A 19,394-nucleotide genomic window follows, 5' to 3' on the forward strand; every position below is an offset into this window, starting at 1 on the left:
CAGACTGAGAAATTAATAATCAGCTCTTGTTTCTCAATCTAGTTTTGAACTGTGCAGCAGGGAACTTTAGCTTCCAAGGTATTGATAGAATGTTTTCCAATAACTGCTCCTTTCAAAATAGCATAAAAGGAGGTTTAAATTTCTTATAGTCTTTGTAGGACAAATACTGTATAATTCCACTCATATGAATTATCTAAAATAGTCAAAATCATAGAAAGAGAAAGTAAAAAGGTGAGCTGGTAGAGGGAGGGAGGTGGGATAATTACTATTTGGTAGGTATAGACTTACAAATGTTTAAGACGGTAAATTTAATGTGTATGTTTTAGTACAATGAAAAAATTTGTATAGTCTTTTTTAAAAGGTTCTTTCCTGTGTAGATCAAAACTAAGTCAGTTTTTGATCCCCTAGGTGAAGAATTATCTTTATGGTTATAACGCATCAGAATCCAATGTCGTTTAAACAGAAAGTATCTGGATCCATGAGTCTGTATCACCTATGCACTCATCCATCCTTTGATCCATTCATCCATCCATCCATCCATTCATCCATCCACTCATCTAATAATCCACCTGACATTTATTTAATTTCTGTTCTATGCCAGGTACTGGGATAACCTATGAAGGAAACAGATATGGAAAATATCCTTGTGTTCAAGGAAAGGCCCGAAAATGTACTGCAATGCCCTACTTATTAAGAGATACTCATACTTTTTGCATCTCAAATCTCTGGAAAATAGTTCATGTCTTCTTTCACATGGAATTCTCATCCTTTCTCCTTACTGCCTATTTAAATCCCACCTATTTCTTCAAAGGCATCTCAAATCCTCCTATTCTATGAAGTCTTTCCTGGCTATTACAAATCTCAACTTTTCTCAGACTCCTAAGTTGATTAAAGTACTTAACTTGGCTACTAATTGGGCATTGCATGAGTAAAATATATAGTGTGTTAGATAGTTATATGAGCTAAGAAGAAAAATCAAGTGGGAAGGGGGGATATGAATATCTGGGGAGGAGTTGGGCTAAAATATTAAATAAAATGGCCAGTGAAAATCTTAAACAAAAGCAGAATTCAGAGTAGTGACCTGAATGAAGTGAGGGGTGAGCCATGTGGCTATTTGGGAGAATATCACTCCAAGCAAAGAGAATAATTAGTGCAACAGCCCTGAGGTGGGAGTGTGCCTAGTATGTTGGAGGAACAAGAAGGAGACCACTGTGGTTGCAATGAAGTCGACAAGGGGGTGAGATTGGGAAATGAAGTCAGAGAGGACATGGAACCAGGTTATGCAGGGCCTGTAGGTTTTGCTAAGAACTTTGGCTTTTACTCTGACTGGGATAGGGTGCCATTGGAGGGCATGAGATGAGAAGTGACATGATCTAACTTATTTATTTTTTCTTAACTTTTTTTTTGGGGGGTATGCGGGCCTCTCGCTGCTCTGGCCTCTCCCGTTGTGGAGCACAGGCTCCAGACACTCAGGCTCAGCGGCCATGGCTCACGGGCCCAGCTGCTCTGCGGCATGTGGGATCTTACCGGACCCGGGCACGAACCCGTGTCCCCTGCATCGGCAGGCGGACTCTCAACCACTGTGCCAACAGGGAAGCCCTCCTAACTTATTTTTAACAGAATCTCTTTACCCTCTGAGTTGAGAATAGAATGTGAAGGTGGGAGGGGAAGAGTGGGTGCAAGCAGACCAATTAGGAGGCTATTGTAATAATTTAACCAAGAAATAATTATGGTAGGACCCAGTGGTGGCAGTGAGGTAGAGAAAAGTAGTTGAATTTGGAATATAGCTAGAAAGAGCTGTTAGGATTTGCTGATGGATCAGATGTGGGATGTGAAAGAAAGAGAATAAAGGATCACACTTGGGCAACTAGAAGGATGAAGCTTCCATTAACTGAGATTGGGAAGACTGTGGGAGGTGCAGGATTTGGGGACAATATTGTGAACTCAGTTTTGTACATGTTAAATTTGAGAAAAGGATTAGACATGTAAATGGAGATGTTGGCTGGGAAATTGAATGTAGAAACCTGAGGTTCAGAGGAAACATCCAGTTTGGAGTATATACATGGTATTTAAAGTCATGCTACTGGATGAAAACAACTAAGGAGAGAATGTAAGTAGAAAAGAGAAAAGATCCAAGGGCTGAGCTCTGGAGATGTTGCTGTAATTATCTCCATCAGAGCAGAAGACTCTGACCTATCAGAAAGGAGTGCTGCCCAAGCCTTCATGATCCTTAAACCTTAAGACAGTGTAGGAAATCCTCTGGAGTGGAAATTACAAAGGTTCACTGGGTATCTTTGGCATTAAGGAGAAAATGGAAAAGAGTGAACTTTGGAGATAAAAATAGAGAGCTCTGTGAGCATTCTGTGATACCTGTAAGCTATCTATCTACCTGTAAGCTATATGTGGAGTAGGCACCACATATATTAAATTCCCCTTTAAGATAAGTGAGAATAAGACAAATATAAAAAACAATTTGGTAACTGAAGAATCAGTGTCACAAAGTGTGGCTGTCTGACACCAATTCTGTGACACCAACTGGGTGTCCAACAATTAAAGTCTGATACTAACTACCCAGCATTAGTGCTGACCCCACAGACTAGTCCTCTACAAGACTGACCCCGCTTCAGACACTAGCCACAAGTGGGGTCCCTCGGACATCTGCACTTCTGAACAGTTGGTTAAAAATTCAGGAGTCCCATGAACCTCTCAGGTTTTATAATTTGCTAGAATAATTTGTAGAACTCAGGAAAGTACTATACTTAATAATCACAGTTTTCTATGAAGAGTACAGATCTGACAAATGGAGAGAGGCATAGGGCAAGCTTGGAAGATAAGGCAGAACTTATTGCCGTCTCCTCATGGAATTCAGGCATGTCACCCTCCCAGCACATCAATGTACTCACTCACCAACTGGGAAGCTCCAGTGAGCCTCTGTTCAATAGTTAATTTTATGTGTCAACTTGACTGGGCCACTAGCTGCCTAGAAATTTAGATAAACATTATTTCTGGGTGTGTGTGTGTGTGTGAGGTGTTTCTGAATGAGATTAACATTTGAATCAGGAGACTGAGTAAAGCACATTACCCTGCACCAGTGGGGGTGGGCCTCACCTAATCCGTTGAAGGCCTGAAAAAGCCTGCGTAAGAAAGAATTCCTTTTCTCTGCCTGACTGTGTTTGAGCTGAAGCATTGGTCTTCTCCTTCCCTTGGACTAGGGTTTGGACTGGAACTATATTATTGACTCTCCCGGGTCCCCAGCTTGCCAACTGCAGATCTTCGACTTCTCAGCCTCCATAATAATGTGAGCCAATTCCTCATAGAAAAATCTATGTATATATAGAAACAGGAGATCTCTCTCTATGTCTCTCTCTCTGTCTCACTCCCTCTCTCACTCTCAGCTGACCCTTGAACAACATGGGTTTGAGCTGCACAGTCCACTTATATGTGGATTTTTTCAGTAAATACTACACTATCTGCAGTTGGTTGAATCTGCAGATACAAAACAGTGGATATGATGGATTGACTATAAGTTATACACAGATTTTCTACCACACAGTGGGTCAGCACCCCTAACTCCCACGTTGTTCAGGGTCAACTGTATATCCTATTAGTTCTGGAGGATGCAGACTAATATGCTCAGTGTCCAGAGTTTTTGTGGTTTCATTACTTGAGCATGATTAAATTATTGGCATGTGATTGAACTCAATCTCCAGCCCCTTCTCCTTCCAGGAGGTTAGGCTGGTGCAAGGTTCCAACTTTCAAATCATATGGTTGGTCTTTCTGGTGACCAGCCTCCATCCTAAAGCTAACTAGGGTCTCACTAAAAGTCACCTCATTGGCATAACAAAGACATTCTTATTCTAGAAAATTTGAAGGGTTTTTGAGGCTCTGTGTGAGGAACTGGGGACAAAGATGAGATATATTCTCTATTATACCACAGTGTGGACCACTGTATTTTCCAAAATGGCTGCAATACTATCTCCCATCTCACACGCTCTTCTTACTCTCCTCCCAATGGGACATGAAAACTATTTTCCCTCCCTGTGAGGGAAACACATGTGAGGGAGACATGTGAGTAAGGAAGAGTTCAAGAGGACTCTGGCCCCAGCTGCCATCTGCCTGCAACTGCACGAGAGACTCCTGACTGAGAACTATGTAGCTGAGCCCAGTGAATCCCCAAACCACAAGAGATAATAATAACAATAACAAATGACTGTTGCTGTTTTACACCACAAGTATGTGGTGGTTGGTTTTGCAGCAATAGGTAATTGATACACAGAGATTTCCCATGAATGAAATTTTGCTGCCTGATATCAGCAGTTCGCTACATTTTTTAATCTTGGGAATAAAACCTAGATAAATGTATGCAACAAAATGAACATGTCAAAGGAGAATTGCAGGCCTGGACTCCATTTCTAATGGAGCTCTCTCATTAGCGCCCTGCAGGACCTTGGACAAGCCCCGATATGTCTTTGGCCTCTGATTTTTCATCTGTTAAAACATGGGGCTGATGTGGACAACTAGAGGGTACTGTCCAGCCAAGTTTTTTGGTCTCTCTTTTCTCATATACTAAACTTCCATGGTTATATTTCACTTCCACAATAGATAACAATGAGAGATTTGTTCATTTTGACATTTTATACTGCAGTTATAGGAAGAAAAAGGTCTCAGCCCACAGGGTGATTAATCATTATACATTTTGATAAGAAAGAACAAATTCTCAGCAATTAAATTCCAAGCTAAGATTTAAGCAAATTGTTTGAAATATTCTAAACTGATCAGGAAGCACCTTTCACTCAGAAAGCATGTTGTCAATCCTTTTTTAAATGTTCTGCTTTGGACAATTACCTGTCACTAATGATTTCCCCTCTACCTTTCTGAAGCTGAGGATGATTTAAATCAAGCTCTGTAGTTTCTAAGTCTAAGCTTTCAAAGTTACGAAGCTAAATAAATTTCTGTACTTTTGGCTTTTTATACTCCTCTATATGTAATTTGACCCCTACACACCTTACACAAAAATCAGTTCCAAATGGATTGTAGATCTAAGTATGAAAAGTAAATTAATAAAACTCTAAAAAAAACATAGAACATCTTCATGACTTTGGGTAGGCAAATTAAAAAATAATAATAATAACAGAATACAAAATACCATAATGGAAAGAAGTGATTAAATTGGACTATATTAAAACCACAAACTTCTGTTCATCAAAAGCCACCAAAAAGGGAATTAAAACACAACCCACAGAAAGAACATTTGCAATACATATATCCAACAAAAGACTTTTATCCAGAATATGTAAAGAACTCCTACAAATCAACAAGAAAAAAAAACGGCAATGTGATAGAAATAGGCAAAAGACTTGAACAGATATCTTATCAAAAGAGAATATCTAAAGGGCCAATACACATTTGAAAAGGTGCTCAATTTTATTATTCATTAGTGAAATGCAAATTAAAACCACACACAAATTAAAATCCACCAGAATAACTAATTAAAGGCAGAAAATATCAAATGTTGGGTAGGATGTGGAATAACTGGATCTTTCATGTGGTTAGTTGTGAGTCGCCCTGGCTTTATCTGCTAATGCTGACTATGAGCATACATGTTTCAGCAGTTCCACTCCTAGTTATATACCCCAAAGAAATTCATACATATGTTCACCAAATGACATGTACAAGAATGTTCTTAGCAGCATTATTCATAATAGCCAAAACCTGGAAACAACTCAAATGTCCATCAACAGAAGAATGGATAATAAATAAGTTGTGATCTATTTAGACAACACAATACAAAAATAGCAACAAAAATGAAATATCTATAAATTCACAAAACAACATGGGTGAATCTCACAAACGCAATGGTGGGTGAAAGAGGATAGGCATGAATACTGCTTACTGACAGTATGCTGTCCATTGAAGCAAATTTAGAGATAATCACTAAGGTATTTACCTATTACCCATGAAGGGAATCAGAACATGCCAACCCAAAATATGCTGCTAAGGCATATTGATTATTTTGAGCTAAAGGCATTTGAGAAACAGGTGCAGGAAGGGCTCTCTGAATTCTCTTTCTACTTAAACACACTTCATAACATTTCCCACGAGAAAGGTTCCCTCTCTGTACCAGAAAGAGAAGAACATTCTTATCACTGGAGACAGATTTGATGCCAAAATGGATCTGTATAAGACAACCCTACTAAAATAACCCTTATCTCCCATTAGTTTCCCCCATATATTTCCTTGCTCTCCATCCTGGGATACTCAGGCAAATCACTTATCCTCTATGATTCAGTTTTCTTATCCATATTATTATTTGGTGGCGGGGGAGTGTGGAACGCGGCCTGTGGGATCTCAGTTCCCTTACCGGTGATTGAACCCTGAGCCACGGCAGTGAAAGCCCGGAATTCTAACCATTAGGCCACCAGGGACCTCCCCCCCATATATTTCCTAGTCCCTTTCCCATAATTTACTACCCCAGCCCAACCCCCTTTGTCTTGCTACTTCTCAAAAAATTTATCATTTCTTTGTTTTAAAAAAGTATTTAAGCTCTTGGTCCTAATTGCTTCTTTGTGTCTTCATTTTTCTTCTGAAGATTCCTGTGTGCACATAAAATTATTAAATAAAATTTGTATGCTTTTCTCCTATGAAAAAAAGTATGATCCCGGGGGCTTCCCTGGTGGCACAGTGGTTAAGAATCCGCCTGCCAATGCAAGGGACACGGTGTTCATGCCCTGGCCTGGGAAGATCCCACATGCCGCGGAGCAACTAAGCCTGTGCACCACAACTACTGAGCCTGAGCTCTAGAGCCCGCAAGCCACAACTACTGAAGCCTGCGCGCCTAGAGCCCGTGCTCTGCAACAAGAGAAGCCAAGACAATGAGAAGCCTGTGCACCGCTATGTAGCCCCTGCTCACCGCAACTAGAGAAAGCCCGCGCACAGCAATGAAGACCCAACACAGCCAAAAATAAATAAATAATAAAATGAATAAATTTATTTTAAAAAAAAGTATGATCCCGTTTATGTAAAGTAAAAAAAACAGGTGAAACTCGTCTATGTGTTAGAAGTCAGGATGGTGGTTTCTCTTAGGAGCACGTAGTGACTGAAGGGGACGTAAAGGAGAAGTGTCCTGTTTCTTGATCTGGGTGCTGGTGACATATGGATGTTCAGCTTGCAAATGTTCATCAGTTGTATATTTATGTGCACGTTTCTCTATGTATGTTGCAGTTCAATAAAGAATAAAACAAAACAACAAAAACACTCTCCAATCTTTTACAAAACTGCACCTCAGAATGTAATTAGAGTTATTCTATCTGATGGCTGTGTTCTTAAAAATAATAGAGTTAACTGGATTATTTATTTTAAGTGCTCAAGTGGAAGCAGTTCTCCTAAAGAAGGCTGAGGTGAATCCTTTGGTAACATGAATAATTATGGTTGGTGGCATTTCAGAGTTCAGATGTTCTCCAAGTGAGACTTTTCTAAAATCCCTTTTCACATTCAATTCTCCAATCAATAGGTGCAAAAATAAAATTAAATTTTGTTCGCTTGGGAACCTAATCATATTAAGACCTTTTGAAGATTTCTCCATCATGACTCCACTTTTTAATGTTTATTTCCACCTGCATTGGGCCAGTATGGCTAGAAATATTCTTTTAAACCTCTTAAGTTATAAAAGCACTTAGACGAGAAGTTTAAATGTATGCTCTGTAAGTATTTTCACGTCAAATATATTATCAGAAATGTGGGAGAATTAACATGGCATTCAGTAATTTAAAAGAAAAAAAGGTTTGAAATTGTTAGGACTTATATAAACTGTTACTGCTCTTCTTGTGACAGCAAAAAGTATATATATATATCGTATATATTTATGGTATAAATATATATATTAGGTATATACCATATATATAAATGGTATATACACACACCATATCTTATTTATCCATTCATCTATTCATGGGCACTTAGGTGCTCAGTGGTGAGTGAGGCCAGGTCCTGCAGCTATTGCCAGCCCACTGGTGGGCAGAGCTGTGCCCTGGGGTCTCTGGCTGCAGTGCCCTGGAAGTCCTGCAGTTGCTGTTGGCCTGCTGGTGGGCAGTGCTGGAACCCAGGTGGTCCCAGGGCTGGTGCTCTCCCACTGGTGGGTGAAGCTTGTCTCGAGGTTGTTGCCATCACACAGATAGTAAGAACTGAGTGCTAGAATCTCTGGCTGTGGGACCAAGGGGTCCCAGAGCTATTGTCAGCTCTCTAATGGGTGGGTCTGGATTCTGGGCCCTCTGGTGGATGGGAGCTGGTCCCCCTGTGACTGGTGGCTCAGGGAGCCCTATGGCAGCTATTCTGCTGGTGGGTGGGACTGTGTCCCCACCCAGCTAGCTGCTTGGCCTCAGGGGTTCCTAGTACTAATGCTTACAGGCTAGCGAGTGGGTCCAAGTCCCAGGGTTAATAAGCTAGAAATAGCACTTGCCAGCACCAATGTCTTTGTGGTAGAATGAGCTCCCCAAAATGGCTGCTACCAGTGTCTGTGTCTCCAGAGTGAGTTCCAGTTGCCTCCTGTCTCTTCAAGATCAGTAGGTGGGTCTGACCCAGATTCCTTTCAGATTACTGCTTCTGCCATGGGTCTTGGAGTATGTGAGATTTTGTGTGTGCCCTTTAATAGTGGAGTCTCTATTTCCTACAGCCCTCTGGTGTTCCCAAAAGTATGGCCTGCTGGCCTTCAAAGCCAAAGGTTCTGGAGGCTTGTCTTCCTAGCAAAGGACCCCTAGGCTGGGGAGCCTGATGGGGGGTTCAGACCCCTTGCTCCTTGGAGAGAACTTCTGTGACTGTAATTATTCTCCTGTTTGTGGGTCACCCACCGAGAGGTATGGGTCTTGACTATAAGATGTTTCCACCCCTCCTACCTGTCTTGTTGTGGCTCCTTCTTTATATCTTTGGTTGTAGAAGACCTTTTCTGCTGGTCTTCAGGTCATTCTCATCAGTAGTTGCTCTGTAAATAGTTGTAATTTTGGTGTGTCCATGGGAGGAGGTGAGCTCGGGATCTTTCTACTCTGCCATCTTAGCCACTTGCCCTAATAATTTGTCATTATCTATAGACTGGACATGTGAAAATCATCATAGTTTTATTCATTTTGATATTAAACGTCTATAAAAATTACGCAGTTGGGGGCTTCCCTGGTGGCGCAGTGGTTGGGAGTCCGCCTACCGATGCAGGGGACATGGGTTCGTGCCCCGGTCGGGGAAGATCCCACATGCCGCTGAGCAGCTAGGCCAGTGAGCCATGGCCACTGAGCCTGCGCGTCCGGAGCCTGTGCTCCGCAACGGGAGAGGCCACAGCAGTGAGGGGCCCGCGTACCGCAAAAAAAAAAAAAAAAAAAAATTAAGCAGTTTTTCAGACATGTCTGACAATCCTAGGTCAATCAACTGTTTTGCAGATTAATAATGATATATATGTTCTTCATTGATCAGCCTGGTTGACTATATCCTGAATTCATAGCTGCACAATGGTTGTTTAATGTACCTTAGGTAGATTTATTTTTGTAGCAACTGGAAATACAAAAGAAAGACAAAGGCAGTGCTTTCCACTTCACTGTAAATAAAAGCAATATTTATTTTAAGAATAGTGCTCACTAAACTTTACATTATTCTATTTAGATGGCAAGCTGTTGTTAACAGGAAGCAAAATGCTCTTCACAACACATGCTATAGGGTCATCATTAACTGTGCAAGACTATCATTTTTGTAGCCTTTTAGACATACATGCACTTTAGTTTAGCTTGGCTGTCCCTATTGTTTTCTATGTTTGCTTGATATATTTTAGGATGTAGATCTCCAATGGGAAAACCAAAAAGATCTTGTTTGGAATTGTCATGTCCATGTTATTTCAATAAATTTTTTGAAAATCAATTTAAACAGTAAAACTTAATCTGTTGAGATAGAATAATAATGATCATAAAGCCTATAAACTAAATTATTTTATATATTACTCATTTTCAATGTTAATTCAAGCATTTAGGGACACTGTTGAATGATATAACCTTCCCTGTTTCAACATCCCAAAAGATATATTTCTCATTGACTAGGGAAGGGTATAAACTTGTAAAACTTGGGACATCACAAAAGAAAAGTTCTTTAACTTTAAAAAGTTCTAACTATCCCTCTTACTATTCAAATAGTACTGACAGTCCAAGCCAATGCAGTGAGACCAGAAAAAGGAAAAAAAAATGGATAAAACTGTTATTGTTTGCTGGTAATATAACTATTTATCTCCAAAGACCAAGAGGGTCAACTAACTTTTTAGAACTAGTAAGGAAGTTCAGTAAGGAAATTGAATTAAAGTGTAACATACAAAAACCAATGCCGTTCCTGCAGGTTTGTTTTAACCAATTGAGAAATGTGACATACAGATTTCATTCCCTGTAATAAAAAACTTATAAAATATCTAAGAAAAATGAAAGACATATAATGAAACAAAAAACTATAAAGTATGAAAGAACTAAATCAAAGTTAAGTTGGGAGATATACCATTTTTCAGGATAACCAACCTAAATATTACATAGGTGTCAATTACATGCAAATAATGAAATCCCACTTAAAATCCCAAAGAATTGTCATGGGCCTTGTCAAGCTGATTCTAAACTTTATCTGAATCCCCAGAATCTAGAACAGTACCTGGCATATAGTGGCAGTGTGACAAATGTGTGGTGATTGAATAATCAGTGAATGAACAGCTTTTATAACTACCTATATGCAAATTACTCACATATTTAGATTTCTACCCCAGATTCATCCTCTGAGCTTCAGACTTGTACATCTGCCTTTTTAATCTCTTCACTTGATTAGCAAGAAAGCAATTTAGCCTCATTATGTTCAGAACAAAACTACTGTCTCTTGCAAATCCTATCTTATACTAGTCATCAAGATGAGTAAACTAAAAGCAAGGAGTTATATTTAACCATCCAAGTTTCCGTCTGTGATTATCCCAATCATCACAATTCTGTTGAGTTTATGTGCTGAATATTTCTTGAATCTTTCTGTGTCTCTCACCTATACTGCCACCATCACCTGCCATAATTTCTTCCCTATTCTAGTGAATGACTTCCTAACTAATTTCCCCTCCTTGAACTCACTACTTCTCCCTCCCACCTCAATTTAAGGCAGTGTCAGAATTTGCATTGCTTTTGGGATTAATTCCAAACTCTTTGTAATGACTTACAAAGTTTGGCCTGGTCCAGCCTCCACCTATGTCTTCTGGGTCATCTTGCATGACATTTGCCCTCACTCTATAAGCTTTGGTCACGATGACCTTTCAATTCTTCAAATATGATTTGCTCCCTCCTGCCACAGGGTCTTTGTATATGTTATTCTTTCCACCTGGAATCATCTCATTCTTCCTTATCCAAATTAACTTTAATCCTCCTTAAAATCTCATTTCAATCATCTTGTCCTTATGTAAGAACCTCCTAATTCCCACTATACTCTCTTATATCTCCCTCCTTCAGAGATCAGATTAAGTTTACTCTTATGTGAATGATTTTCAGACTTTAGGCTTAATCAGAACAGACACAATGTCTTTTCATATTTATTATGGTATCCCTAGCTATGGTGCTAGGTAATGAATAAATGGGTGGAAAAATGAAGCTAGATAGGAAAAACATGTGTGACTTGATATGGTCAGACAATCAGTAGGTCTTCATTGAATGAATGAGGAGAAACTTAATTTGGTTTTAAGAAAGTAAGAATCATGGGTCAAAAAACAAACTGCAAATGCTCTATATTTAATTTTGTATTTTGAATTTGTTCTCATAGCAGAGTCCCAAGATTTACATCAATTCATTCATTAAGATGGAAATAAAACCAGAAAGGATTCAAATATGAGAAAAGAGATTCATCCATGCAGATAATCAGGATTTAATTTATGATAGAAAATGATGACAATATTTCTTGTAATACTCAATAAAAAAAGGAAAAATTGTATTTAAACAAGAACTTGAAATCGTCTGTGTTTTAAAGACCTTGGTTTCATGTGCCATAAAGATAAAAATTTCTGTTATACTTCATCATCAAGTGTAACCTAATATGATAAAATATTCATGTATAGGAAATTCATAAGTGAAATAAATAAGAATGGTTGATACTTTCCCTTGAGAAGTTGATAGAAATTTCTGTTTTAGTTTTAATAGTTCCTTTAATTTTCATGAGTAATCTAAGAATTTTCAAGTTGCTTATATAATTGCAAAATAGATTCAAACATACTTCATATATATTTATTCATTTCTTACAGTCAAAACATATATAAATAAAAGTAAAGAGATGCAGAATAGTAGTTTTGAAAATATCTTAAGCACCATTGATAACAAGTGTTAGTAATATGTTGACAAAAATTCAATCCATTTTTCTTAAACTCAGGGAATATTAAATTCTTTTGCAATAAAACCACCTAGTCAATATTCGTAGATGTGTCTGAAGTACTGATAAAAATAATATGTAGCACATTTATCTATGTTTTTAGTGAACCAAGACTGTCAGAGGGATTTAATAAATATGCCCATTGTATGTAGTCCCTGACATAACCTAAGAGAATTAAAAATTATACAGTTACTAAGTCTACAGGAGTACTTGAAAATTAAGCAGATGATTGAATAGCCTTGTGATCACTCTTCCAAACTTTATAAATTTGTAGTTTTGCTTTATCACAATTAAATTAAAACATTTTTTTCTGAGCTTCTAAAATAATGTGGAATTATCAGCCTGTTGGAATCTATTGGAAGATTTTTCCTAGCTCCTGTTTATTGAGTGCTGCTTATATGCCAGTTTCTGTGCTCTTAATTAATTATTTAATTTACTCTTCACAACAATCACATGAGGTTAAAAACTCACAAAAAGTAAGAGTTTACTCAAGTATTTAAACCAAGATCTCTCCTTCAAAACACCAGAATTCTCAAAAGCCTATGCCATGCCTCCTTCTATCTATATAGATTGCATAGATACATTTATTTCCTCAAATCCATGAAAGTCTATAAAGCACATCATCAACTTAATAGTAACTATTTTATGGGGGGGAAAAAGACACCCATATAATGCATACTTTGATTTTAAGACACATTCCAATTTTAGAAAAGTTATATGTGAAACAGAAAAACCCATAGATCGAAAAAGTATCTGATTTATTAGCAGTGAACAGTATTCATGGTATTCCAAAAATGTAGAAATAAAATATTGGGCATTTAGTAATGGAAAATCATTCTATTCAAACTAGCAACAGAACAGTGAAATACTTAAAAATCCATATAAATCCCATCCCCTGACCTCCAAGGAGAGCAAAAGAGCTGGAGGTCCAATCAGTTGACAATGGCCAATGATTTAATCAATCATGCCTATATAGCAAAGCCTCCATAAAAGCCCAAATGGCCAGGACTCTAAGAGCTTCCTGGTTGGTGAACATGTGGCATTTGGGGAGAATAGCCCTCTCCGAGAGAGCATGAAACCCCTGTGTCCTGTCCCCATGACTTGTCATACGTATCTCTTCCATCTGGCTGTTGCTGAGTTATATGCTTTTGTAATAAACTGGTGATCTAGTAAGCAACATGTTTCGCTGAGTTCTGTGAGTCACACTAGCAGATCAATCAAACCCAGGGATGGGGTCGTTGGGACCTCCAAATCTATAGGATTTATAGCCAGTTGGTCAAAAGTACGGGTGATATCCTGGGCTTGTGATAGGCGTCTGAAGTTATTTTATTTTAAAGTTTGATTACTAGTGAATTTGAGCATTTAAAATATATATTGTGACTTCTAGTTTCTCATCCAGTATGTAAAGAACTTAGGAGTCACCACTATATCCAAACAAGTAAAAAGCTCAACAAACTCCTCTTAGATCTGTGATAGGTCACTCTGATCACCAAATTTGTGTGAGCGTGTATGTGCGTGTGTGTGTGTGTGTGTGTGTGTGTGTGTGTGTTGGGGGTGGGAGAGGTAGCTTTCCCCACACCAACAAGCAGTTCTCCAGATATCAGCAGGGTCCTACAATTCAATTCAATTCTTACACTTTCTACCTGGAGAGACAGCATCAGATTCCACAGGTTCAAGGCTTAATCCTACAAGGTTGCTTCTTGTTCTAGCCATCCTTTCACCTAAGGGGAGAAAACCCTGAGAAGCACTGGTGAAGTTCACAGTCCAGGAGCAGAGGCTCACCAAAAGACCAAGACCTAATAATAGGACTATAAAATGCCACCTTTCTCCCCAGAACTTACCACTGCATCACTAAAGACCTATTTATCATGGTCCCTTCTACACAGTACATCATGTCTGCCTTTCAACACCTGAAGGGTAGTTTATCTGTGACACCTGGGGCAGGAGAGGAAGCATGATGATGGTGCAGATAGAGAAGGGGAGTAACAGAGAATGTCAGGTGTAGGGTGATTTAAGGGGACAAAAGGGGACAAGGAGATAGTACCCTACAAAAAAGTGATTGTTAATTAAAGGACAACAATAAATGGAGAAACGATTTGAAATGTTTGGTGGTAAAACCTGGCATTGGTGCTCTCTGTCCAAGGTGGACAAACTTTACTCTCTGTGCAGCTGTAGCCCTGGGGAAGAAGGATTTACATCTTGGCAGCTTTTACTGTCTGTAGTGAGTTGTATGGTGTACCCCCAAAGCATAGGTCTAAGTCCTATGCCCCATCCTGTGAATATGATCTTATTTGGAAATAAGGTCTTGGCAGATGTAATTAAGGATGTTGAGATGAGATCATCCTGAATTTAGGGTAGACCCTGAATCCAAAGACTGGTGTCCTTATGAGAGAAAGGAGAGGGAGATTTGAGAGACAGAGGTGGGAAGGCCCTGTGAAGACAGAGGCAGAGATGGGAATGATGTGTCTACAAGCCAAGGAATGCCAAGGATTGCTGACAGCTACCAGAAACTGGGAGAGGCAAGGAATGACTATTCCCTAGAGCCTCTGTAGGCAGCATAGCCCTGCCAGCACCCTGATTTCAGACTTCTAGCTTCCAAAACTGTGAGAAAATAAATTTCTGTGAAGCCACCAAGTTTGCGGTATTTGTTATGACAGCCCTAGGAAACTACTACACCATCCCATTTCATAGATGCTCAAAGAGTTAGATGATAGTAAAAAGTCAGAGGCTACTATTTAAAATTCATCATACTACATGGATGTTTAGTGGCTGCTTGTAAGTGACAAATCAATAGAAATGTACAAAGCTGGGCCATTAAGAAATCACCATGTTTAGCTTAGGCAAGTGAAACTCTTTTCACTTGGGCAAGTGAAATTGAGACCCTAAGAGAGGCTATGCATTTGCTTTAAAATTTTCTCTCTCTACTACGTAGATATCTTTAATAATCCATATGAGAAAACAAATATAAAAATAAAAATGTGTAAGAGAAAGATAAACTTACTGATATAAAGTAAGGCTTGGAAGGCCTGTTTTAATGTTTGATGAAAAAAAGGAAGACATGGCCAATGATGTATGAAACAGTATCTTCCTTATTAATAATTTTGAAAATGCAGATTATAAAAAGGATTTTATTTTCAGCTATTAAATTGGCAAAGATAATAACTAGTGTTGACCAAAGTTCAGAAAAATGAGAGCTTTCACACAGTATAGTTGAAATTTATTGATACTACATTTCTAGAAGACAATTAGACAGTATGTTTTAATAGCCTTTCCATTTCAAATATAGCTGGACCCAGGAATCTTAACTCTATTTATTCACTCTGAGAAAATAATCAGGGATCTGGGAAAAGGATATATGCAAGATGTTTGCTGCGTTGTCACTTATATTAACACAAAAATTGAAAACAGCCTAAAGGTATATTAATAAAAGCTCATTGACTAAATTATGATACACAGGTATGGTATACCTCAAAGATATTGAGGGTTTGATTCCAGACCACCACAATAAAACAAGAACTGCAATAAAGTAAATTACACAGTTTTTTTTGGTTTCCCAGTGTGTATGAAAATTATGTTTACAGTATACTGTAGTCTATTAAGGGTGCAATAGCATTATGTCTAAAGAAACATTGCATATACCTTAATTAAAAAATACTTTATTGCTAAAAAATGCCAGCCATTATCTGAGCCTTCAGTGAGTTGTAATCTTTTTGCAATAGTGACATCAAAGATCACTGATCACAGATCAACACAGCAAATATAATAATAATGAAAAAACTAGAAATACTGCGAGAATTACCAAAATGTGACACACAAAGTGAGCAGATGTGGTTGGAAAAGCGGGGCCAATAGAATTGCTCGATGCAGAGTTGCCACAAACTTTGAATTTATGAAAAAACATAATATCTGTGAAGTGCACTAAAGTGAAGGACAATCAAAGGTATGCCTGTAATCTCTACAACTGAAATTTCTTCAGGTATTAAAACTGATGTAGTAGAAGAATGTGCAATTATTATACATGATTATGACGTTCATGACATATTAAGTAAAAAGAATAGATTATAAAACAACATCCTATATGATCACATTTTTGGAAAACTGTACACAGAGGACAAAAAAAAAGATGCACATAAAATGTAAACAGTGGTCATCTCTGGGTAGTAGGACTACTCTTGACTTTGTTTTTGTTTTGTGTGTGTTTGTCAGAGTCATATTTTCCAAACTTACTACTGTTACAAAACGTTATGAAAGAAGAAAGGAAAATAATACTTAAAAAATATGTCTTGCTGGCCAGATGATCAGCTCCTTGAAGTCAGGGATTGTGAACAAATCTTTTTTTTTTAATCTTCAACACCATTGACTTTTGTGCCTGGCAAACAGAGAGAAATCAATTGGCATTTCTCAAAATGAAGTCACAATGCTTCAAACAAAAGCTACAGGGCTAAATAAAATAGGATGTTTATTATAAAGATTTCCCCAATGTGAATTCTTAATAGAATATTGTCAAGTTGCTTCATTTCCCTCTTAAGTCACAATTTATTACAGATAATGGTATTCCACTGCTTTTAATACATCTAGTCTACTAATTCTCCAACAAACGGGTTGATCTACATATACAAATAGTTTTCAGAGATTGCATTCTCTTTTGTATGAGTATTACTATATTCTTAATAAAGAAACATATAAATCTACTTGTAATCCAAAAATACAGGCTAACAATGGGTTTAGATGCATCTAAACTCAAATTTTGTAGGTGAATGGCAGACATTTCCAAGGATTATGGGATACTACAGTTACTAAGTTGAAACACTTAACTAATGAAAAAAAATTATAAAGATATCAGTTGTTCAAACTTGCCTTTTCCTTCAGATTAAGAGATAGATTTATTTATACAATACAGCTGAAACAGGGACCTATAAGATATGTTTAGTCTCCTTGACTATTCCCCAAAGATCATCAGAAATGATGATTGGATGTTTTGACAGGCCCTGCATTGATGATGAGAGTGATTTTTGTACATGATACTCTTAAATAGTAACCTATATAATTTATGTGACTATAAAAAATATTGTTTTATTTTAAAGTTATCCAAAAAACTGTTCAACAATGTAAGAATACAGAATATGATGGGTCTTATGAGGGTACTTAAAAATCCTCTTCTGTCACGTGAACTCCCCAAAAGTTTTGATTATACAAACTGAGTTCAAGAATACCTATGATAATAAAAAAAAAATACTATTAATAATTTAAATATCCTGTGGAAAATACTCCACTCTAACAGTTGATTTAAATGTCAAACATATAAAGATTCTCTAATATAAGTATAAATGGAAGAATTAAGGAATTGGGTATTTATAAGATTAAATGAGTATTTTGACTTAAAATGTCTTTTAATTTGTGTTAATTCTCCATTTTTTTTCTATGCTGCCAAAATCCTAACCTCTTTTGATTAAAAAGATGCTAATCCTATGGTTCAAGAAACTTTACTAATTAATAATAATAATAATAATAAAACATGAGATGTGTCCTGTGAGTCCCACAAAAGTATTGAGCAGTGCTGACTTCATTCTTTTCTGCATGATTCTCCTTTTCCTTTTTTTGTAGCTATCAGGGCTTCCTGTTCTGTTGCCCAAAGAAACATAATGCAATATTCAGACTTCAATCTTACTTTGTCAGCAAACAATGCCCAAGGCTTAACTTAGTTGCTATTTTGTTGTTGTTGTTGTTTATTTCTGTCAAAATGAGCTCCTCTGAAATTATTTTCATCAAGAATTTTCATCACGTATTTTACCATCTGAGTTTGAATGATGATTTTCTTGAACTATTAAGACAGTTTTTTTTTTCCAGTGTTTTCTACTAAGGATTGTATACAACTTCAGGAAACATGAATTTATAAAAAATATTTCAACAGATTTATGACATACTCAAAATGAGAGCACTGGTATTTCACCAAGGAATATAATTGAATTTTAAGGCAAAGTTAAAAATGACAGAGCTAAAAATGGCTAACCTGAGAAGTGGAGACCCTTAACTTATAAGGTCAATTTGAGAGGTTTGCTGTAGCCTCCCTTCTTGTAGTAACTTGGAAATGCAGTAGAGGGCCAAGGAGACCCAGGATAATTCCCATATTTCTATGTGACACCCTTTCTTAAGTGAATATAAAAACCCCATTGTAAACATGTGTGATGAACCCTGCCTTTATGTTTGGAGTGATGGCGAAAATGCAAAGGCATGGCATCAAGAATGCTTTTTTCCACTTGTGTGATCAAATTTTCAGTCTGTAATTATAAATAAGCTTTACTCTTGCATTTATTAGGTGTTCACTGCTGCATAACAAATAACACCCAAAACTTGACTTAAAGTTTATTATCTCACAGACTTTGTGGGTCAGGAAATCAATCTAGGAGTGGCTTATCTAGATCCTCTGCTTTAGGGCGTCTCATGAGGCTGCAATGATATAGAGGCTAAACTCATCTTGATGCCTATTAGGGAGGAACTGCTTCCAAATTCACTCTTGTGTTTGTTGGTAGGATTCAGTTCCTTGTGGGCTGCTGGCTGGAGCCTCCCTCAGTCCCTTGCCACGTGGGCCTCTCCTGAGGGTAGCTCCCAACCTGGCAGCTTGTTTCCGTCACAGTGAGTGACAGATAAGGAGAGAAGCCTGTGTTTTGACAACCCAATATCGGAAGTGACAGCCCATCACTTCTGCTGTATTCTACTTATTAAGAGCTAGTCATTTGGTCCCAGCCACACCCGAAGTGTGTATGCCAAGAGGCAGGACCATCTTGGAGGCTGCCCGTCCCACGCAAGATACATTCACACCCTTCCCAGATCCCCCAAATTCTCATGGCGTTACAACATCAGCTCAAAGTCCAGAATCTCATTACTGAAGTCAGGTCAGGGTGGGTGAGGCTCCCTGTGTGTGATGCTTTAGGTGCAGCTCCTGGAGCACAGTTCCTCTCCACCTGTAGACCCATGAAGACAAGTTATGTCCCAATATACAG

Source organism: Mesoplodon bidens, assembly GCF_964165515.1.
Source record: "Mesoplodon bidens genome assembly, chromosome: 15".
Taxonomy (NCBI): Eukaryota; Metazoa; Chordata; class Mammalia; order Artiodactyla; family Ziphiidae; genus Mesoplodon; species Mesoplodon bidens.